Source organism: Bufo bufo, chromosome 9, assembly GCF_905171765.1.
Source record: "Bufo bufo chromosome 9, aBufBuf1.1, whole genome shotgun sequence".
In the NCBI taxonomy this organism is placed as follows: Eukaryota; Metazoa; Chordata; class Amphibia; order Anura; family Bufonidae; genus Bufo; species Bufo bufo.
The window spans coordinates 147954647-147964548 of NC_053397.1; the positions used below are offsets into that span (position 1 = coordinate 147954647).

The 9902-nt window shown below is 45.1% G+C and overlaps 1 protein-coding gene across 3 annotated transcripts in view; it reads right to left on the reverse strand.

Annotated features, from left to right (window-relative positions):
* The window catches only part of LOC120979080 (activating transcription factor 7-interacting protein 1-like), a 107959-nt gene extending 101944 nt beyond the window's left edge, over positions 1-6015 (reverse strand). Inside the window, exons 1-2 of one of the 3 annotated variants that reach the window (XM_040407620.1) lie at positions 5857-6015; positions 5683-5768 (exon numbers count right to left, since the gene is read on the reverse strand). The gene's annotated coding sequence lies outside the window, so the exon portion shown is untranslated. Of the gene's footprint in view, positions 1-5682; positions 5769-5856 lie in introns of those variants that run through there. The other 2 variants (XM_040407624.1, XM_040407626.1) reach the window with 2 other exon arrangements.
* Between the last annotated feature and the right edge of the window lie 3887 nt (positions 6016-9902).

Sequence of the window (9902 nt, forward strand, 5' to 3'; positions counted from 1 at the left end):
TTGGAAAGAAGACACCCCAAGGTATTCCGTGAGGGGCATGGCGAGTTCCTAGAATTTTTTATCACAAGTTAGCGGAAATTGATTTATTTCTTTTTTTCTCACAAAGTCTCTCTTTCCGCTAACTTGGGACAAAAAGTTCAATCTTTCATGGACTCAATATGCCCCTCAGCGAATACCTTGGGGTGTCTTCTTTCCGAAATGGGGTCACATGTGGGGTATTTATACTGCCCTGGCATTTTAGGGGCCCTAAAGCGTGAGAAGAAGTCTGGAATATAAATGTCTAAAAATTTTTACGCATTTGGATTCCGCTAACTTGTGCCAAAAAAATGTCTGAATGGAGCCTTACAGGGAGGTGATCAATGACAGGGGGGTGATCAGGGAGTCTATATGGGGTGATCACCCCCCCCGTCAGGCTCCATTCAGACGTCCGTATGTGTTTTGCGGATCCGATCCATGGATCTGTGGATCCGTAAAACACATACGGATGTCTGAATGGAGCCTTACAGGGGGGTGATCAATGACAGGCAGAAGATCAGGGAGTCTATATGGGGTGATCAGGGGTTAATAAGTGACAGGGGGGGGGGGGGGGTGTAGTGTAGTGTGGTGCTTGGTGCTAATTATTACAGAGCTGCCTGTGTCCTCTGGTGGTCGATCCAAGCAAAAGGGACCACCAGAGGCCCAGGTAGCAGGTATATTAGGTGCTGTTATCAAAACAGCATCTAATATACCTGTTAGGGGTTAAAAATATCGCATCTACAGCCTGCCAGCGAACGATCGCCGCTGGCAGGCTGTAGATCAACTCGCTTACCTGCAGTTCCTGTGAACGCGCGCGCCTTCAAAGGAAATCTCGCGTCTCGCGAGATGACGCGTATATGCGTCTAGGAGGAATGAATCGACCGCCGCCAGGACGCATCCCTGCGTTAGGCGGTCGGGAAGCAGTTAAAAAAAAAGTAACAAAACTCTGACAATTTTCTAAAAAAAAAAAAATGGAATACATTCCTTGCACCATGTTTATAAAGTGTTTTAGACATTTTCTTCACCTCCTGCAACATGGGGTGTGGCGCAGAGATATCTTTACTCAAGCACAAGGTATGGCTACTTTCACGCTTCTGTCATCATGATAATACAACTGTCTGCATCCGTTATGAACAGATCCGGTTGTATTATCTTTAAAATAGCCAAGCAAAGCACTGGGGGACAGATCAGTTTTCTATTGTGTCAGAGAAAACGGATCCATCCCCATTGACTTACATTGTGAATCATGACGGATCAGTCTTGCTCCACACCACATCACGGACAGAATGGGGACAAAATGGAAGCGTTTTCCCACGCTATTGAGATTCTATGACGGATCTCAATTGCTGAAAGGGAAAGTGCAGATGTGAAAGTAGCCTAAGGCTGAGTTCACACGGGCGAGTATTCCGCGCGGGTGCAATGCGGGAGGTGAACGCATTGCACCCGCACTGAATCCGGACCCATTCATTTCTATGGGGCTGTGCACATGAGCTGTGATTTTCACGCATCACTTATGCGTTGCGTGAAAATTGCAGCATGCTCTATATTGTGCGTTTTCCACTCAACCCAGGCCCCATAGATGTGAATGGGGCTGCGTGAAAATCGCAAGTGTGGATGCGGTGCGATTTTCACGCACGGTTGCTAGGAGACGATCGGGGCTGAGACCCGATCATTATTATTTTCCCTTATAACATGGTTATAAGGGAAAATAATAGCATTCTGAATACAGAATGCATAGTAAAATAGTGCTGGAGGGGTTAAATAAAAAATAATTTAACTCACCTTAATCCACTTGCTCGCGCAGCCCGGCATCTCTTCTGTCTTCATCTTAGCTGTGTGCAGGAAAAGGACCTGTGGTGACGTCACTCCGGTCATCACATGATCTTTTACCATGGTGATGGATCATGTGATGACCGGAGTGACATCACCACAGGTCCATTTCCTGCACACAGCTAAGATGAAGACAGAAGAGATGCCGGGCTGCGCGAGCAAGTGGATTAAGGAGAGTTATATTTTTTAACCCCCTCAAGCACTATTTTACTATGCATTCTGTATTCAGAATGCTATTAATTTCCCTTATAACCATGTTATAAGGGAAAATATTAGAATCTACAGAACACCGATCCCAAGCCCAAACTTCTGTTAAGAAGTTCGGGTTTGGGTACCAAACATGCCTATTTTTCTCACGCGCGTGCAAAACGCATTACAATGCACTCACGCGGAAAAATCACGCATGTTCCCGCAAGGCACCCGCACCTTTTCCCGCAACGCCCATGTGAACTCAGCCTAAGCCAACTAAGGGCTCTTTAACAGAGTGTGTGCATTTTGGAAATTACGCTCAGTGTGCAAGGGTGATCCTCTGTTCTTGACACTGCTCGTCTTGCAGGAAGGCACGACACTACAGGTGAAACTCGAAAAAGTAGAATATCGTGCAAAGTTAATTTATTTCAGTAATCCAACTTAAAAGTTGAAACATATGAGAAACTCATTACATGCAAAGCGAGATATTTCAAACCTTTATTTGGTATAATTTGGATGATTATGGCTTACAGCTTATGAAACCCCAAAGTCACAATTTTGAGGTACCCTTTGATCAGGGATTAATTAGCTGACTAGAGTGTGACACTTTGACCCTAGAATATTGAACCTTTTCACAAAATTCTTAATAATTTCCAGATTGCACACCCTTGTCTGAAAGAGTCATAATAGGTGGTATAAACTTAGGCCTCATGCACACAACCGGTGTGTTTTGCGGTCCGCAAATTGCGGATCCACAAAACACGGATGGCGTCCGTGTGCGTTCCGCAATTTGCAGAACGGCACAGACAGCCATTAATATAACTGCCTATTCTTGTCCGCAAAACGCTGACAAGAATAGGACAAGTTATATTATTTTTTTGCGGACCACGGAATGGAGCAAGGGATGCGGACAGCACACAGAGTGCTGTCCGCATCTTTTGCGGCCCCATTGAAGTGAATGGGTCCGCATCCGAGCCGCCAAAACTGCGGCTCGGATGCGGACCAAAACAGCAGCCGTGTGAATGAGGCCTCAGACTACACAGTCTAAGGCCGAATGCACACGGCTGTGTTCCGCGGCCGAGAGCAGTCCGCGGTATGCCAGGCGGGATTCCTGTTCAGAGCAGGAGCGCACGGCGTCATTGGTTGCTATGACGCCGTGCGCTTCATGCCGCCGCTGCACTAAAGTAATACACTATACGAGCTCTGAACAGGAATCCAGCCCGGCATATACGAGTGCATTACTGTAGTGCAGCGGTGGCATGAAGCGCATGGCGACATAGCAACCAATGACGCATGCGCTCCTGCTCTGAACAGGAATCCAGCCCGGCATACCACGGACCGCTCTCGGCCGCGGAACACGGCAGTGTGCATTCGGCCTAAAGCTGCACCTTCTTTTGCACTAGTTTTGATAAATCTCCCCATATGAGTCAGTTTTCCACTTAGGCCTCGTGCACACAGTCGTTGTTTTGGTCCACATCCGAGCTGCAGTTTTGGCGGCTCGGATGCGGACCCATTCACTTCAATGAGGCCGCAAAAGATGCGGACAGCACTCCGTATGCTGTCCATATCTGTTGCTCCGTTCCGTGGCAAAAAATATATCCTATTCTTGTCCGCGCAAATTGCGGAACGTGCACGGACGCCATCCATGTTTTGCGGACCGCAAAACACGCCACGGTCGTGTGCATGAGGCCTAACGAGAAGAGATGAACAGAGGGGCACAGCATTTGGCTGAAAATGTGTGCCTCTTCCTTTCAGAGATGGTTAAGGGTCCAGGTCCTCACTACGACATGTTACATTTTATGAATGTGCAGTTGCTTTTTGAAAAACGTTTCTGCTGCATAGCGAGGTCATTACAGTGGGCAGTGGCTGACTTGCTATTAGGCCTTATGCACACGGCCGTTGCCGTATTATGGCCCGCATACAGTGGGTCCGCAATACACGGGCACTGGTCGTGTGCACCCCGCATCACAGATGCGGATCCATTCACTTGACATGTTCTATTTTTTACGGTGCGGATGGATCACAGACCCATTAAAGTTGAATGGGTCTCGATCCGTCCCGACCGCCGCACGGATGTTGCCCGTGCATTAAGGAACTTAAATTGCGGTCCCCAATTCACGGAACGGCGGCACAACGGCCGTGTGCATGAGGCCTTAGGATGTGTTGTCCCTACTGAGAACAAGTCTCCATGCAGAGGCAAAAACAAATGTGGCAGAAAACAGCATGAGAACCATGGCAAATCTGAAATTACACTAAAGGGGTTTCTGGGACTCTAATATTGATGGCCTATCCTTACTTCATTGTGGGAAGCGCTGCAATAACTAGCTCCATCCTTTCCACAATGTATGGAGTATGATATAGTACATCAGGTGGGCTGTAATAGCATCTGCCCCTACCAACAACCATCACCCCTTTTTTAGCCAATTTAGAAAATTGTTGAGAAGCTCAGTCTCTCTGTTTTCAAATGACAAGTAACGAATGTTGCTGGACAGCCAAAACTCATTATAATGGGATCAGTCAGATTTCCGTCAGAAAACTCAGCATCTTGGACTTTTAACGCAGAATCCCCTAATAGAGCCTCTGACGCCAATGTGAACATAGCCTTACTTGAGCCTTCCAAAGAATCTTTCAGATCTTGTCACACGTGCACATACAGTGAATACCATCCTTTCTGGTTCATGAAATGGAAAGATCACTTGCCCCACGTACAGCCCAATTCTTAAATAGATTTACAAAATGTGGGCATGTCATAGAACGTTTCTGAATGCACTACGGTCCCCATGATGTGCTCTTAGGGACCAAATTATTGCACAGTTCGGCACATACTAATCCTACCAATACTCACAAGTTTTTAAAAAAGTGGTTGGGGGCTTAATTATAAAATTCAACATGAATGCTATTCTTTTTACTTTATTATTACAAAAAAAAAATTCTAATTGGTGTATGCCTTTAATGGAATTGTAATCATCCCTAAATAGATTACCATGCAGTTTGCGACTGCACAAAAAGAAACTTGACCTTTACAAAAAACTAAAAAATAATAAAAATAAAAAATAAAAGCTTAACATTAGACTCGCTAAACCCTACAAAAAATAAAATAAAAATATGCAACATAGTGACACCAAAAACTGAAAAGGAAACAATACAGAATATAAACACTAGAGTGTGCTGCAACAGCAACAGACAATAACTAAAAGACATTAGGAGTAAACAAATGGAAAGTTATTATAGTGGCTGCTGAAAATATCACTAACACTATACTTAAATCACTACATTAGAAAATGCTGAGCCCGAGACATCTTTAGGAAGCAGGATCTTAAATATAAAAAATATAAACATAAATATAAAAATGCACATACAGATACACGTCAAACCAAAGGTCTAAAACCATCTGATGCCAAATACATTTTAACAGGCTTTACAAATTCATGCACATTTACCTACCTACAGACAGTGTCATTAAGTCCCCTGTGGGTGGCGCTTTGGCACAATTACTTCAAAAAGCTTGCCACTCCCCCAAATACACCCCCCACCTTCAGTCTCTGGACACCAAACTTGCAGTTTAAGTGGAATTCATTTTAGCAGTATAATCATAAAGAAGTGTTCTAACAGAACTGCACAATAAAATACTAAAATAAACTGCCTTACCTGGCAAAACAATGCCCGCGAAGCAATCTTCCCCTCTTTGGACACACCGCCAGGTGTACCCCAACATGTATTTGCTATTACACACACTAGACATTAATATAGAAAAAATAAATAAAACATACATCAAGGCACAAATACAATCATGTTCTATCCACACTAGCATGTAAAAACTACCTGCATAAAGTGCAAAATCAATGACAAAAGGAAAAATGAAGGCAAAGTAAAAGCTGTGGGAGACAGGCTGATCGTGTAGTTACTATGGTCTGGCCTCTTTGTGCTGCTTTTCTGTGCCTGCCAACTAAGAGTACTGCAGCAAATGTGTGCAGCGAGGGCCCTCCCACACCACACACAGCAGCACCAGCAGACTAAACTAATCGCTCACAGAAAAAGACAAACAGGACATGATCAAGGCAGGAGTAAGCACTGTTCCTTATGTGCTAGCCAATGAAAACCTGAAGCTTGGGAAACATGACCTGTGGGAATATGCTGCTCAAAAGACTCAAATCAGAGACCCATTCCACAACTTCCCTGAATAGTAGAAATCCTCAACTTTGTTAAATCTTGATTTTCTGAGGATTGCGACCACAGCAGAAAAGAAGTTTCATGTTTTAAGGAAGAATACTGAAGCACAAAGGAAAGAAAAATCATTTGCTTTAATGTGCAACTTGTAGAAGGCCTCCTTGATAGGAAACAACATGAAGAGAAAACATTCAGGGTGCCGCCATCAGGAGTGAATTCAGAAATAGAGAAATCCGATCTGTCCTTTATATTCTCTACTTTTATCATCCACTCCTGATTCTGGCTTCCAAGACGGCATCAAGAAGTGATCAGAGGGTGTTCTGTTGGTCGGCCCCACCAATCTCACTGTTCTATCAACTAGATGGGGTATAGGATAACTTGTTACAATCAGAATACCCCTTTAAAGGGAACTCTCACCATGGAAAAGCAATCCAATCTGCAGGCAGCATGTAATAGAGCAGAAGGAGCTGAGCAGATTGATTATTAGTTTTATAGGAAATGATTCTGCAAAATGTGTTATTTATTAACTTACACATGGCTCTTTCTATTCTTAAAGGGGTTGTCCGGGATTGGGGACATTGTTGCAATAGTACTATAGTGACATACATATTACATACATGCATGCCCTACCCTTGACACATTTCTGAAGCCCAGTTTTCATATATGAAATTATTAGCCGGAAGTGAGTGTTTTCTTAGACTCGGTGACGTACCGGGTCCCTTGCAGGCGATCGCAGCCTCTTCTTTCGGCTGCTCATGGTGCCCGGTGACGTACCGGCAGCCTAAGTAATTATGCAGAGCGGAAGGAGGGGGGGGGGGTAACTAGGCTGGCCGACATAGCACTAAGCCACGCTCCTCCGGTCCGGTGACGTCACCGGTCATACAGCTTTCTAATGAATGGAGGCAGATCACTATGCTACTTAGCATAGCAAACTCCTCCCATGTAAAATACTGGCTAATGGGGCAAAAGGCTGTAGAAAGGATCGATGGAGGAGTGGACGATGTACAGTAGGCTGATTATGTATGAGGAGGGCGGGTGCAGGGACGAGATGTTAGACTGTAGAAACCGGGAGATGCCGCGCTGGGACCCACAGTGCAGTGTGGCAGGAAGTAATCACACAGATAAACAACTATGTCAACAATCTGTTGGGGACCGTAGGAGCCATGCAGCAGTGTAAAAACTACCTAAATACATCTGGGGAACCTTGACTCGGCTATTAATAGTGAGTAAACTGTTTTAAAAAAAAATGTATTTTGATCCCGGACAACCCCTTTAAAAGGGGATGTCAACTTTTTTATATTGATGATCTATCCTCAGGATAGGTAATCAATATCAAATCGGTGGGAGGCCAACTCCCAGCACCCACCCCAACCCCGCAGCACTCGTTCAAGCACTGTCTTCCTGCTCGTCGTCACAACTGCAGCGGTGAGCAGATCTAATGACAACTATGGTGCCATCCTATGGAAGTGAATGGGACGGCAGAGTTGTAATTACACCTGCTCACCACTGCGGTTGTGACGGCGAGCAGGTAAACAGTGAAGAGAAGGCAGTGCTTGTATGAGTGCTACGTTTACTTCATTTAGCCCTCCGCCCATTTGATATTGACTTCTCCTGAGTCCAATGGCTTATTTTGAAGGAAAGTCTTAGTAAATTACCTTCAAAATCACAACGCCTTTAGCGGTTGTGGGTGCGGAGAGTTTTGTCGGCACGCAGCCATGTTTGAACATACTGTTTAGCTGCAAAACCTCATGCCATGAACAAACGGCTTTTAGTTGCAATCAGATCTGCGTGATGATGTGGTTCTGGTGCAATGCATTTTGGAACCAAGTGCACAGGTCTCACATGCAGCTAATAGTCACGTGTGTCAGATTTGTTGCAGGAATTTCTGCAACTGATAATCAGTCACATTCATCTGAATAGGGTTTGCAGAAATCCATGTACTTGCCACCAAAACAGTCCCATTCAAATGAATAGAGCTGACTTTAAATCCCAGAAATTTCTGCAATGTGTGACGGCACCATGGGCAGATTGGCCATAGACCTTACAGGGAATTTTCCCGGTGGGCCGATGCTCAGGGGGCTGCCTGAGCCCACCTCACAGCCGGCCAGTGGAAGTTTTTGGGGATGTATTTTGTGCTGCCGACAGTATTTTGTGATGGACTGTGGTATTTGGCTCTGTTGGGGTGGTACAATCTGCCACAATATGGTTTGTTGGCCCTGCCTAACATCAGTTAAGTGGGGCCACTCCTAGTATTTTTTCCAGGGCCACTTTAGTTCCCAGTCCGCCCCTGGACAGCAACTTGTGGTACACTGCGCAGTTTTGATGCAGTTAACGCCTTAAAAGGGAGTCTGTCACCTAAATGACCGATTTCAAACAGGTGACATTGTTAAGTGGGGCACAAAGACATGACACAGATGTTACCCGTGTTTAGTTCTTCAGATGCTTCAAAATCGCCCAAAAAGTAGTTTTTATCATATGCTAATGAGCCGTCACAAGTGCCCAGGGGCGGAGAGTTTTCTGAAAGTGCCCAAGTTCCCCCGCCTCCCTCACGCCTAACTTTGCCCCTCAGTAAGCTCAGGCCAGCCCTGTGGCTCTGTGACATCATATTTCCCTATAGGCTGTTCGCGCATCACTGCCAGGCCTGACTGTTCTGCCCACTGTGGTCAGAGGCACAGAGATATGCAGTGCGCATGCGCCAATTTCACGCCAGTAACTGGTGCATGCGCACTCCATATCCCTGTCCCTCTGCCCACAGTGGGCAGAACACTGCGCATGCCCGGGCCCAGCAGTGATGCGCGAACAGCCTATAAGGAAATATGATGTCACAGAGCCATAGGGCTGGCCTGAGCTTACTGAGGGGCGGAGTTAGGCACGAGTGAGGCAGAGGAACTTGGGCACTTTCAGGAAACTCTCCGCCCCTGGGCACTTACGACGGCTCACTAGCATATGATAAAAATGACTTTTTGGGCGATTTGAAGCATCAGAAGAACTAAACACGGGTAACATCTGTGTCATGTCTTTGTGCCCCACTGAACAATGTCACCTGTTTGAAACCCTTCAGGTAGGTGACAGACTCCCTTTAAGGACCCTGGGATTTTCCATTTTTGCGTTTTCATTTTTCACTCTCTGCCTTCCCATAGTAGTAAATTTTTTATTTTTCCATTCACATAGCCTTATGAGGGCTTATTTTTTGCGGGACAAGTTGTACTTTCTAATGGCACCAATTATGGTTGCATACCATGTAGTAGGGAGCGGGAAAAAAATTCCAAATGGGGTAGATTTGGGAAAAGACGCAATTCTGATAAAGGTTTTTTGGTTTTATTTTTTTACATTGTACACTATGCGATAAAATTTATCTGTTATCTTCATTCTCCAGGTCAGAATGGTTCCAACGATACCACACTTGTATAATTTTTCTTGCATTTTTAGGCCTCTTTCACACTACCGTATAGCTATTTCAGTGGTTTTTGGTCCGTTTTTCACTGATCCGTTGTTCCGTTTTTTGGTGTCCGTTGTGTTTCCGTTTCATTTTTCCGTTCAGTTTTTCCGTATGGCATATACAGGATACAGTAATTACAAAATTGGGCTGGGCATAACATTTTCAATAGATGGTTCCGCAAAAACGGAACGGATACGGAAGACATACAGATGCATTTCCGTATGTGTTCCGTTTTTTTTGCGGACCCATTGACTTGAATAGA